The 13767-nt window shown below is 42.6% G+C and overlaps 1 pseudogene; it reads left to right on the top strand.

Annotated features, from left to right (window-relative positions):
* The first annotated feature begins 1342 nt into the window (after positions 1-1342).
* LOC148507977 (uncharacterized) lies at positions 1343-9950 on the top strand (annotated as a pseudogene).
* Positions 9951-13767: the final 3817 nt, after the last annotated feature.

Below are 13767 nucleotides of genomic sequence, written 5' to 3'. Positions count from 1 at the left end.
AAGTAGGAAAAACTTTTGGCCTAAGGCCTCTAGGTGTTATATTATTCTTAATATATTTATCAAACATTGATCTATTCCACCAAACCTTGCGCTACAAGTTTATAATCATATTTATAAGCATCCCCTTTACCTTGTTCAGCAATTTATAGCATACATACAATGAATAATTGAGTCATGAATACTCAGAATACGATATATAATTTTCATTCATAGGATAGTAGCAGCCCTAAGTGTCAGCTTTAATTTTATCCACATTTTTCTAACTTTTTTTCACATTATCTGAATCTTTTATTTTATTGATATTTCACTAAGGTTTTAAATAATACAATAAAGGTTATTTTTTAGTCAATATTAATACATTTAATGTGCGCCACTATAGGACATTCTTTCTCCCTCTTCTGGAATTATATATTGGGCTAAAATTAAGGCCTGGTATTCCTGGAAAGCCCTTGTCCAGAGCTACTTCCACACCGATTTTGGGAAATGTAGATCTTCAGGCGGCGGAGCTACACCTGGTCAAAGAAGAAGTCCCTAGGCTCCTCCGGTCCTGCTTTAAGTCAATGGACATTTCCATTTGCTTCAAAAGCTTGTGGTATCGATCCATGGGGTCTAAAATTACGAGACCGGTATGCCTGGAAAGCCCTTGTTCAGAGCTACTTCCACACCGATATCGGGAAATTTAGACCCTCAGGTGGTGGAGCTACACCCGGTCAAAGGAGGGGTCCCTAGGCTCCTCCAGCCCTGATTTAAGTTGATGGTGATTTCCATTTGCTTTTTTAAATTTTGCGGTTATCGACCCATGGGGTCTAAAATTACGGGACCAGTATGTTCAGAGCTACTTCCACACCGTTATTTGGAAATTTAAACCCTCAGGCGGCGGAGCTACACTCGGTCAAAGGAGAAGTCCCTAGGCTCCTCCAGTCCCGCTTTAAGTCAATGGAGATTTCCATTCACTTTAAAAGCGATCCATGGGGTCTAAAATTACGGGAACAGTATGGCTGGAAAGCCATTGTTCAGGGCTACTTCCACATCGATACTGGGAAATTTTGACCCTCAGGCAGCGGAGTAACAGTTGGTCAAAGGTGTGGTCCCTAGGCTCCTACAGTCCCGCTTTAAGTCAATGTAGATTTCCATTTGCTTTAAAAGCTCGTGGTTATCGATCCATGGGGTCTGCATTTACGGGACTGGTATGCTTGGAAAGGCCTTGTTCAGATATACCTCCATTTTGACTATCAGCTGGCGGAGCAACAGCCGGTCAAAGGCAGGGTCCCTTGGCTCCTTAGGTCCTGCTTTAAGTCAATGGAGATTTGTCAGCAGTTTACAGCATCACAGTAACTGATCCATGGGGGCTAAAATTAAGGCCTGGTATGACTGGAAAGCCCTTGTCCAGAGCTACTTCCACACCGATTTTGGGAAATGTAGAACCTCAGGTGGCGGAGCTACACCTGGTCAAAGGAGGAGTCCCTAGGCTCCTCCGGTCCTGCTTTAAGTGAATGGAGATTTTAATTCACTTTAAAAGCTTGCGGTTATCAATCCATGGGGTCTAAAATTATGGGACTGTTATGCCTTGAAAGCCCTTGTTCAGAGCTACTTCCACACCAATATTGGGAAATTTAGACCCTCAGGCGGCAGAGCAACAGCCAGTCAAAGAAAGGGTCCCTAGGCTCCTCCGGTCCCGCTTTACGTCAATGGAGATTTCCATTCGCTTTAAAAGCTTGTTGTTGTCGATCCATGGGGTCTGCAATTACGGGACCAGTGTGCCTGGAAAGCTACCTCCACACTGATTTTAGGCCACTTTAACCATTAAGCGGCGGAGCAACAGCCGGTCAAAGGTGGGGTGTTTTGACTCCTCGGTCCCGCTTTAAGTCAATGTAGATTTGTCGGCAGTTTACAGCATCACGGTTACTGATCCATGGGAGCTAAAATTGGGCCTGGTATGGCTGGAAAGCCCTTGTTCAGAGCTACCTCCACACCGATTTTAGGCCATTTTGACCATCAGGCACCGGAGCAACAGCCGGTCAAAGGTGGGGTCCCTAGGCTCCTCTGGTCCCGCTTTAAGTCAGTGGAGAATTCCATTCACTTTTAAAGCTTGCGGATATCGATCCATGGTTCAAGAAGTGAGTTAGACACCCTAAATAGGGGCTAGGTTGTTTATTATTTTCTGTTTGTTTCCTGACTTTCCATGCTGGTAGTAAAATCATCATTTATTTACTTGAAAGCCATGTGTGTACCCTCATTAAGCACCTAAACACTGCACCCATCTACCCTCTGCCGAGCTAATTGCCCCCAAGATATCACATATGTTGGAGAATGCAGGCAAAGAGATTCTACACAGAAGAATCTATGCACGAAGGTCTACAAAAGACAGGTCTGAAAAAAATAAAAGAATTACAGCAAGTAAATGGACATAAGGACATCAAGGTGGTGAGTGAAGATAAGTTTGTTGTGAAGTTTTGTTTAAACAAAAAAAATTGTCTGCAAATGTGCACTATTGCTGCAGTGTACATCTTTTCCTTGGAAAGGAAGAGAAATAAATGTTACACAAGTTGCTGGAGAATTGTTTTGCTTATGGGAGAGGCAAAGTCTGCCAGAAACAGAAGTATTCAAGTGTTTTGAAAAAGTGAAAAGTGCAAGCATATTGTATGTGAAGAGAAATGTGCACTTCCTCAGCATTGGAAGGGTTAAAATAAATGCTGTAGTTTATCCTTGTGAATTGATCATGCTCATTAAGTCAAGGTGTGGTACTGAAGGAGCAGAGGTTCCTATTGAAAGGCTATTGAGACTGTTTGATACATGCTGGTAATTGTATTGATACATGAAGAAAAATGTTTTGCTGTGTTGAAAATACTTTTGAAGACAAAGGCCCTCATTCAGAGCCGCTCTTAAGCGGCAGTACGCTCGTTCCGAGCGATATTTGCACATCTGCGCATGCGTACGGTTTTTAGTACGCATGCGCAAACCAGTCAGTGCGGCTGAAAATCGTTTGTTCGCTATAGAGCGAGTGCCTGCTAATTTGGGTGACAGAATGAGGCGTATGTGGGTGGTAACAGGGGAAGGTGCTTGAAAAGGGGGAGTGGAGATCAGAACGCAGGCGTGCTTAAAGGTCAAAGCGGGCGTTTTATGGGTGTGCATAATTAATACAGCAGCATCATTGACCACGTCACTGGGTAATTTTATAGTCAGAACTGCTCGCAATATTGTGGTTGAAAAAACCAACCACAAGAATAGCGAACAGTTCATACGCTGTTCGATGTACTCGATTAATCTAATAAATAGCGGACATGACGTATGATGCGAGCGGCCAGGGGGCGTTTTTATCAAATAAACGAGCATATGTTTTGCTCGTTCGTTCAGACATGGAGGCGGCAACAGACCGCAAAGAGCGAAAGGTTCATTTGAATAGCCACCCCCTTTTTATGAACGAGAGAGCGCTACTTGCGAGCGGCTCTGAATGAGGGCCAAAGAGTGATACATCGAACACAAAAACAAGTTGTTTCTGTGTATTTTGTGCCAAGAATCATGGAAAATAAAAAGAAAAATTGTAAAGGCAGAATTCTTGCTACAAAGTTTCATTCTCAGTCTAGATAGATGGAAAACCCGGACTGGAGTTTACAGTCTGAAGGTGAAGAAAGTCGGTTACATGGAAGTGATTTAAAGCTGTTTGAAATCCTCTGTGGTAAATCCTTTCAAATTGATGAGGTAAAAAGTGTTATATCACACCACTCATTGAAAGAGACATTTCAAAAGTAGAATAAAGATGTCAGTGTGTGTGGTCAGTGTATGGTGCAAGGTCCACTAGGAGAGGACTATGTCAGCATGGAAAAAGTTGACTCTCTGTGTGAAGTTTGGTGTGAAACACTTATGCACTATTGCAACCAGATAAGTGACCTGGAGGACAAGTCTACAAAAGAGACGCTTTTGCATGCGCAAATTGAAAAGACGTTACAAAGTGAGTTGTCATCTTTGAAAATAGCATTGGTGCAAGAAGAAAGAAAAAAGAGATGAAGTTCTTAAAGAGACAGACCTGAAATTAGTGGCTATGTCTGAACGCCTTGAGGAGGCTAATATGTTCCATTGTGTTACAAAGTATGAGAATGATGTGCTCCTAGCAAAGAATGTTGCATTAGACCAAGATATTGTTGAAGTGCAGCAAAAGTGTGTGGTACTTCAGCAGGAAGTAGAACAGTTGAAAGAATGTGTCCAGAGACATCAGAGTGATGCAGAGTGCACACAAGTAAAAGTGGCAGATCTAGCTCTGGAGTTAAATGAAAAAGACTCTTTAATTGTGTCCACTCAAGTAAAGCTTAAAGATTGTGAATTGGAGAAAAATTCTCAGGCTGAAAAGTTTTCTGAAGTAAAAGGGAAATACAGTATCTCCAGATGCTGCAGACTCGCGCTCAGTGGGAAACTGACCATGAAGGAAAAGAGATGGAGATGGTCCATTTTAAAGTCAGCTGTAAGGAGCAAGTACAAACTCTCCACTCCAATTTAGCTGCAGCTAAAGTAGTTTCAGAATGTCTGACAGAAAGAAATGTATTCCTGGAGGAAAGTCTGCATAAAGCCGCAAAAGCAAAATTAATCTTTGGAGAGAGAGCTTAACCTTGCCCATGGCAGGGCTTGGAAGTTGCAAGAACAGAGTGAGAACATTGAGAAGTGTCTGCTAAGTACACAGGACCAGTTACAAAGATTCCAAGTGGAGAGGAATACCAAAGAAATGGAGTTGAAATGTGAATTAAACATGGCAGAATCTGAAATAATTGTACAAAAGTTGAGACTTGCTGAACATGAAGTTGTGAAGCACAATCCACTGCAAGCTGAGAGCAAGTTGGAAAGCGCCATGGTGAAAATTGCACTGCTGGAAGAGCAGCTGTCTATGGCTCAGAAAAAGTTCCACATGGTAGTGGGAAAATCAGAAGAGAAAAAGAAGTTAAATAACATTCTGAAGTTGGATTCGGGAACCAAAATGGCGTTCCAATGTCTTTGCTGAACCCAGTGTGGCAGAAGTACATAAACCCAAGCAGCAATTGGTTTAAGTTGATCCTAAAAAGGCTGGTGCGCAGAGTGATATGCTTCTGGGACAGAGTGTCTTGTGTGATGACCAGCGGACAAACAGTGAATTGCTGGAACTAAGAAAGATGTTCCAGAATTACAGTATGTCTTTCAGCAGCAATGTGATCATAGAGATGTCCTCATTAATGTTATCGGTGTACAAGAAGGGACAGAAGTATTGGAGTTGGGAAAGTCCCTAAAGGTCCGTCTTGGAAAAGTGGATGAGATTCCTTACAGTGACTTTCAGCTTACAGTAATAGCTGAGGGTGTGAAGTCCTCCCAAAGGGACACAGGTCCAGGTGGCAAAGCCGTGTCTGAAATTGTCAATAAAGAAATAACATATACAGATGGTGATCGCATAACCCGTGATCAAAGGTACAAAGATCTACAAAAGACTACAGATATGTTGATGGCTTCCAAAGATGAGACCCTGATGTCACTATATGATCACAGTGATGTGAATGTGCCCAAGTCATGCATTTTTGCAGTGGAAAACAGAACCTTACAGGCAGTTAATGGTAACAGTCTTGTGAAGTGTAATTCTCATATATGTGAAGTAATGCCATCATGCAACCAGGATAAAATTTGCAATACAGCTGAATTTATCTGTGAGGAAGTGAAATGGTCTCAAATTACAAAGCTTGAAGCAAAATGTCCAGCTAAAGTGAATTGGAAAATAAAGACCTCTGTGGAAAGTGAACTTCAACCTGTGGAACATGTGGAAGTTCATTATATTTTCAAGGCTCAAAAATCAAAAGCACAAGAAAATCCAAAAGATCTATACCTTAATGAAGTGGCAGATAGACATCAAAGCCGTGAGATAAATTATGTGGATCAGTGGAGTCAATATTCAAGTATCCTATGTGGACACGGGAGTCCAGAATCTGAGGGTGACAGTGCCAGTACATTGTCTGTTGACATAAAGCCAAGGTCCAGAATTTGTGATGCTGATGACTCTAGAGATACTGATAGCTCCTCTTCTTTCAAAGGGCCATCAGTGAAGTATGTCAGTAGCCAATACAGAGCTTTAAGGCTGAAGATTAAAGATGTGACAACTAGAAGTGGGCCAAAAGATGTGCCTTTAATAGGTTTAAGTGGCAAGAGTAAAGATGAAGTATGTCGCTTTGGAAAAAGTTACTTCAAGTTCTTAATGTCTGTTGCAGTATCCAAGGGTGAGCCTCAAGTACCGCATAAAGAAAGCAAGTACCACCATTGGTACCATAAAGTTAGGAAAAAGGTAAGGAGAAAAATTACCTCCGGAACTTGGAGGATGCACCCCCAGAAATGACCAGAGTCTGGATGATCTTGGATCCGGTGGATGGTTCTGAGAATAATGAAGAGGGACTTCACAATGAGAATGCCTCGTCCCATGTAGATGAACCCAGGGGTTTCAAGCTGGGGAGGGGGATATGTGGCAGTATCACCAGAGATGGCACTGGTGAGCAGCTGATTCTGTGTGGGGCAGGACAGATCCGCCCACACAGAGTAGAAAAGCATTGTGGGAAGATGCCTAATTGCTTCCTTGTGGAGAGAGCTCAGGTGTGGGCTGATGAGAAGGCAGACCAGTCAGGCTGCTGCTGGAAACAGTCTATGTGAGACTGTGGCAGCCAGAGAGCCCAGTGAAGCTAAGCAAGCCATTGGGGGCCAGGAGGCCTGTGTCTGGACCTTGCAGGAGGCAAGGGGGGACCTTAAAACTCTTAAACTGTGTGACATTGAAGCAGTGGGGCTGCAGGCTGAGGAAGTCAGGGCCTACTGTACACCCTGGAGGATACAGGGAAGGCACAGACTCTGTGAGAGACTATATTGGCAGATTAGCTGCACCCCTTATAGAGAGGGTTCAAGAAGTGAGTTAGACGCCCTAGTTAGGGGCTAGGTTGTTTATTATTTTCTGTTTGCTTCCAGACTTTCCATGCTGGAAGTAAAAGCATCATTTATTTACTTGAAAGCCATGTGAGGACCCTCATTAAGCACATAAATACTGCCCCATCCACCCTCTGCCAAGCTAATTACCCCCAAGATATCACAATATATATTAGTATGTATATATATATTCACTGAGTCTACCTCTGTTCTGTCCCCTTTTCCTTCTGTCTCGCCATGTTTTTTCCCTTTTCCTTCTCCCTTTGTTTGTCCCTCCTATACTTCTGTCTACCTCTATTTGTCCCCCCTTCCTCCCGTCTACCTCTATTTGTCCCCCCTTCCTCCCGTCTACCTCTGTTTGACCCCCATTTCTCCTGTTTACCTCTGTTTGACCCCCATTTCTCCCGTCTACCTCTTTTGGACCCCCATTCCTCCTGTCTACCTCTGTTGGACCCCCATTCCTCCCATCTACCTCTGTTTGCCCCCATTCCTCCCATCTACCTGTTTGTCCCCTCTCCTCCTGTCTTCAACTTTGTCCTCCATTCATCCCATTCTACATTGCAGGCTTTCAAAAGAAGGGCCTTGTCCATTCACTTAAAATTTCCATTCTACAATTGTGTGTGTGTTTGTGTGGATTCAGTATGATTGACCTCCGGCCGCATCCTGGCAGCAGTGAAAATCCCAATCTTCCCAAAGTAAGTATTTCCTAACCTATTCTACCCCCTAACCATAACCCTCCCTTAGGGGTGCCTAACCCTAACCTCCCCCCAAGTGTCTAACCCTAATCTCTCCTCTAAGTGCCTAAACCTAACCCCCCCTTCCCCCCTCTAAATGCCTAACCCTAACCCCCCCCCAGGGGTGCCTAACCCTAACCCTCCCTTCCTTTAGCCTAACCCTAAACTCCCAGGGGGTGCCTGACTCTAAGTCTCAACCGGGAACCCTAAACAAAACCCTCCCCCCTCCATGCCTGTCCGTGCCCGGCTTACCTTCGATTGGTAAGACGGGTGTCGGGCTCCCGGCGTAGGTAAAATATATATGATGTGTGTATATAATTTAATGTGTGTATCTTGCTCCAGCGACACCTACTGTAATATATGAACAGGATTGTTTGAGGGGGGGGCCCAAACCGGTAACTTGTCTAGGGCCCCATGAGGTCTAAATCTGGTTCTGGCCGGAGCGATGTTGATCTGATTTGGACAAATTGGAACAACAAATCGTGCATACCGTGCAGTGTGCATGCATGATATGCGCACTCCCGCGGTCATATGCAACTTCGCCGGGATGACGTGCTGCACATCAAACCTGACGATATCGCATGCAGCCCCATGCAAGCTAATGAAGGACGGAGCGAGGGATCGTTCTGTCGTTCATTACATCGTTCAGATGTGTACCATGCATACGATATGTCGACCTGTCAGCCGCCATATCGTCCGGGTACACATCGTGCCAGTGTATACCCAGCTAAAGAAATTTATAGTGTTACAGAATCACCCTGGATGACTTTTCCTTGTTTTACTTTACATTCTGTATGGGAAGCCGTGCATTCAGAATAGTATAACGATCTTGCATTATTCTTAGGACTATATAAAAAATAGGGGCAGAGTTTCTTTAACACCAAGTGAAATGATCCCTTTTTGCATTTCCAGCAGATGGACCCAGCAGTAATAATAGCCTTGAGAAGCATCGCCTTCTATCTTCTGATGGTGAAATAGAAGACAAGGACATCATCACACGCGATTATGCAGGAGAGAATCCCATTACCCTGAATTTGAATCCGCTACTACGAAGTGCAAATCTATCATCGGATCCCTCTGATCATGAGGAATGTTCTCCTCATAGCTCTGATATTGTTACACCTAGTACAAGTCACACTGGCGATAAGATCTTTCCCTTTTCTAAGTGTGGACATTTTTTTTGCAAGGAAGTCAAACCTTGTGGCACATGAGAGAATTCACACAGGGGAGAAGACGTTTCCATGCTCTGAGTTGCGAAATGTTTTGCAAAGAAATCAAATCTCATCGAACATCAGAGGATTCACACAGGCGAGAAGCCATTTTGTTGTTGTGAGTGTGGGAAATGTTTTCCATGTAAATCAATCCTCGTTACACATCAGCAATTTCACATGCTCTGACTGCGGGAAACGTTTTACACAGAACTGCAATCTTTTTGAATACCACAGAATCCACAGCAGAGAGAAGACGTTTCGATGTCCCGAGTGTGGGAAACATTTTACCTGTAAATCGTATCTCATTAAACATCAGAGGACTCACACTGGGGAGAAGCCATTCCCCTGCCCTCAGTGTGGCAAATATTTTACACGCAAGTCGCATCTTGTTGAACATAAAAGGGTTCACATGGGTGAGAAACCGCATTCGTGCCCCGACTGTGGCAAACGTTTCGCCAGGAAACCCAGTCTTATTGAACACCACAAAAATCACTTAAGTGTCAAGATATTTACGTGCTCAAAATGTGGCAAATATTTTGCGAACAGTTCCAATCTCGTCGAACACAAGAGAATTCATGGCAACGAGAAGCAATTTTCATGCCCTGAGTGTGGAAAATTTTATCCATGTAAAGCAATTCTTGACATGCATCAGAAACTCCGTACAGTAAAGAAGCCTTTTTCCTGTTTGGAGTGTGGGAAATGTTTTACGAAGAAATCGATTCTGGTTACCCATCGGAAAATTTACACCGGTGAGAGGCCGTTCCCATGCTCTGTATGTGGGAAATGTTTTGCCAAGCGGTCCAACATAGTCATGCATGTGAGAACTCACACAGGAGAGAAGCCATTTCTGTGTTCAGAGTGCAGGAAATGTTTTGCGAACAGGTCAAACCTTGTTATACACCAGAGAATACACACGGATGAGAAGCCATTTTCCTGCCCTGAATGTGGCAGCAAATTCACACAGGTCAAAAAACTTCTATCTTTGGGTGAAGCTTCATATATGACAGTATGGCTGCAATTTACTATGCCCTCAATGAGAAAATGTTTAGCTGGATATTTGCGCCCCCTTGCTTTGTATCTGTTCCTTTTATCTTAAAATGTAAACTGATATACAAGAATCTGCCTAGTCATTAATCTGTAATACAGAGAAATATAATTGTCTCAGCAAAAATTAAAAATCAATAATCCCTTTTACTAGCAATAGGTGTCACAGTATTAACAGCTGATGTGGATTTGAATATCAGAGTTGTTTATGCCACTCTGGCTAAATGCCCAATGAGGTGTTATGTTTTTGTATTTGTGCTAGTTTTCTTTTTATATGATGGACAAGAATAATAACAGCTGTGTATTATATGCAAGTGACAGGAATATAACCAGCTCCAATATGTATTATATGTGACTGCCAGAGATATACCCAGCTGCAATGTGTATAATATGTATTATATGTGACTGACAGGGATATAACCAGCTCCAATTAGTATTATGTCTATTAAATGTGACTGGCAGAGATATCCAGCTCCAATGTGTACAATGTGTATGATGATATGTGAGTGACAGGACTATACCCAGCTGCAATGTGTATAATATGTATTATATGTGACTGACAGGACTATACCCAGCTGCAAAGTGTATAATATGTATTATATGTGACTGGCAGGGATATAAGCAGCTCCAATGAGTATTATTATGTATAGTATATGTGACTGACAGAGATATCCAGCTGCAATGTGTATAATGTGTGTTATATGTGACTGACAGGAATATATCCAGCTGCAATGTGTATAATGTGTGTTATATGTGAGTGACAGGAATATACCCAGCTATACTGTGTATAATGTGTATTATATGTGACAGGAATATACCCAGCTGCAGTGTGTATAATGTGTATTATATGTGACTGAAAGGAATATACCCAGCCGCAATGTGTATAATGTGTATTATGTGTGAGTGACAGGAATATACCCAGCTGCAAAGTGTATAATGTGTATTATGTGTGAGTGACAGGAATATACCCAGCTGCAAAGTGTATAATATGTATTATATGTGATTGACAGGAATATATCCAGCTGCAATGTGTATAATTTGTATTATATGTGACTGACAAGGATATAACCAGCTCCAATGTGTATAATGTGTATTATATGTGACTGATGTGTATTATGTATGATTCACTTTCAGAAAACAAGTTTTATTGTTTATTATATGAGACAGGTATAAAACAGCTCTTATGTGTATTAAGTAGGGATGTGCAGGCTCGGATAGGTTCGAGTTTGCACGTGGAGTTCGGATTTTTCCCTCCAAAAAAAGGGAACTCAGAAAGAGGCAAAACGTCATCTTACATGGACGAACATCATCATTCCTGGACTTGTCTCTTTCTGAGTTCCGTTTTTTTGGAGGGAAAAATCCGAACTCCACATGCAAACTCGAACCTATCCGAGCCTGCACATCCCTAGTATTAAGTGTGAGTAACGAGGATAAAATCAGCACCAATATGTATAATGTGAATTACAGTCCTTAGTCACACGTATGTCTGAATGTGGCCGCATCTAGCGAGTTTTAGCAAACTGTGCTGTAGCAAATTCTAGAATTTTTGCGTATTGCCAGGTCAGTGGGGCCTTGGCTCTTTCTCCCTGTCCGTGAAATGGGCATCTCATTGTTGCGTTGACAAAGCTGCATCCTTTTCTGAGCTGTGCGTATGTCGAGAAGCCAATTTTAGACAGATCTCTCGCGCCCAGCATACAGTAGGAGCAAGTTCTGATAAAAGTGATGACGACGGCCCTAGTGGATGGAGTACTTGGGCGGTGCAGTTGCGGAGATCCATGCAACTCAGGATATGGGTGGATAGTTGTATTAGCATACAGTTTAAAATAGGATTGCGGCGGTCATTCGTACTTGAAGCCGCTTTGCATGCATCTCAGAATCTAGCCCTATATGTCACTGACAGCAATAGCACCAGCTCCAATGTGTATAGTGTAAATTACGTGTATAGTGTAAATTATGTGTAACTAGTAGGCAGAGCCGTAACTAGACTTTTTGGTGCCCTGTGCCAGAGAGGGCATTGGCACCCCCCCACATTTGTTAAATAGGGACATAAGATAGTGCACCTGAAAAAGGGCCATGGCCTCATGGGGAAGGGCCAGTGAAGAAATAGGGGTACTCCTGGGGCAGTCAGGAGATGCTGGGGATAAAAGAAGAGGAAGCTACAAGTAAGAATTATAATAAACAGGAAAATTGACAGGCCCAAACAGCGCCCCCTGCCCTGCGGTGCCCTGTGCCATGGCACTGGTCGCACTACCCTAGTTACGGCCCTGCTAGTAGGAATAACACCAGCTCCATTTTATATGTCTCATAATAGCCTCATGACTTTAATCTTAGATTTGTGCTGCGTTATACATTTTTCTCCTTGTATATCTACTCCCATGATATACAGGCTTTTGCTATGCTTTTACTGCACCTGAGGTTGATACAATTATTCTACCATGGGTTCTTCTTCTCAAAGCGAGAGATTAAAATATATATATATATATATATATATACAGTCAGGTCTATAAATATTGGGACATTGACAGAATTTTCAGATTTTGGCCTCTATTCACCACCACAATGGTTTTGAAATGAAACAAACAAGATGTGCTTTAACTGCAGACTTTCAGATTTAATTTGAGGGTAATTACATCCAAATCGGGTGAACGGTTATTACAACAGTTTCAATATGTGCCTCCCACTTTTTAAGGGGTCAAAAGTAATGGGACTATCAACTCAAAAGCTATTTCATGGACAGGTGTGGGCTATTCCCTCATTATCAATTAAGCAGGTAAAAGGTTTGGAGTTGATTCTAGGTGTGACATTTGCATTTGGAATCAGTTGCTGTCAACTCTCAATATGAGATCCAAAGAGCTTTCACTATCAGTGAAGCAAGCCATCATTAGGCTGAAAAATCAAAACAAACCCATCAGAGAGTTAGCAAAAACATTAGGTGTGGCCAAATCAACTGTTTGGAACATTCTTAAAAAGAAAGAACGCACCAGAGAGCTCAGCAACACCAAAAGACCCAGAAGACCACGGAAAACAACTGTGGTGGATGACAAAAGAATTATTTCCCTGGTGAAGAAAAACCCCTTCACAACAGTTGGCCAAATCAAGAACACTCTCCAGGAGGTAGATGTATATGTGTCAAAGTCAACAATCAAGAGAAGACTTCACAAGAGTGAATATAGAGGGTTCACCACAAGATGCAAACCATTGGTGAGCCACAAAAACAGGAAGACCAGATTAGAGTTTGCCAAACAACATCTAAAAAAGCCATTACAGTTCTGGAACAACATCCTATGGACAGATGAGACAAAGATCAACTTGTACCAGAGTGATGGGAAGAGAAGCGAAGGAAAGGAACTGCTCATGATCCAAAACATGGTAGTGTCATGGTGTGGGCATGTATGGCTGCCAATGGAACTGGTTCCCTTGTATTTATTGATGATGTGACTGCTGACAAAAGCAGCAGAATGAATTCTGAAGTGTTTCGGGCAATATTATATGCTCATATTCAGTCAAATGCTTCAGAACTCATTGGACGGCGCTTCACAGTGCAGATGGACAATGACCAGAAGCATACTGCAAAAGCAACCAAAGAGTTTTTTAAGGCTAAAAAGTGGAATGTTATGCAATGGCCAAGTCAATCCCCTGACCTGAATCCGATTGAGCATGCATTTCACTTGACGAAGACAAAACTGAAGGGAAAATGCCCCAAGAACAAGCAGGAACTGAAGACATTTGCAGTAGAGGCCTGGCAGAGCATCACCAGGGATGAAACCCAGCGTCTGGTGATGTCTATGCGTTCCAGACTTCAGGCTGTAATTGCCTGCAAAGGATTTGCAACAAAGTATTAAAAAGTGAAAGTTAGATTTAGGATTGTT

Source organism: Taudactylus pleione, unplaced genomic scaffold (assembly GCF_031769625.1).
Source record: "Taudactylus pleione unplaced genomic scaffold, aTauple2 ptg000377l, whole genome shotgun sequence".
In the NCBI taxonomy this organism is placed as follows: domain Eukaryota; kingdom Metazoa; phylum Chordata; class Amphibia; order Anura; family Myobatrachidae; genus Taudactylus; species Taudactylus pleione.
Note: the sequence above shows the minus strand (reverse complement) of the source record. Positions and strands in the feature narration are given on the sequence as shown.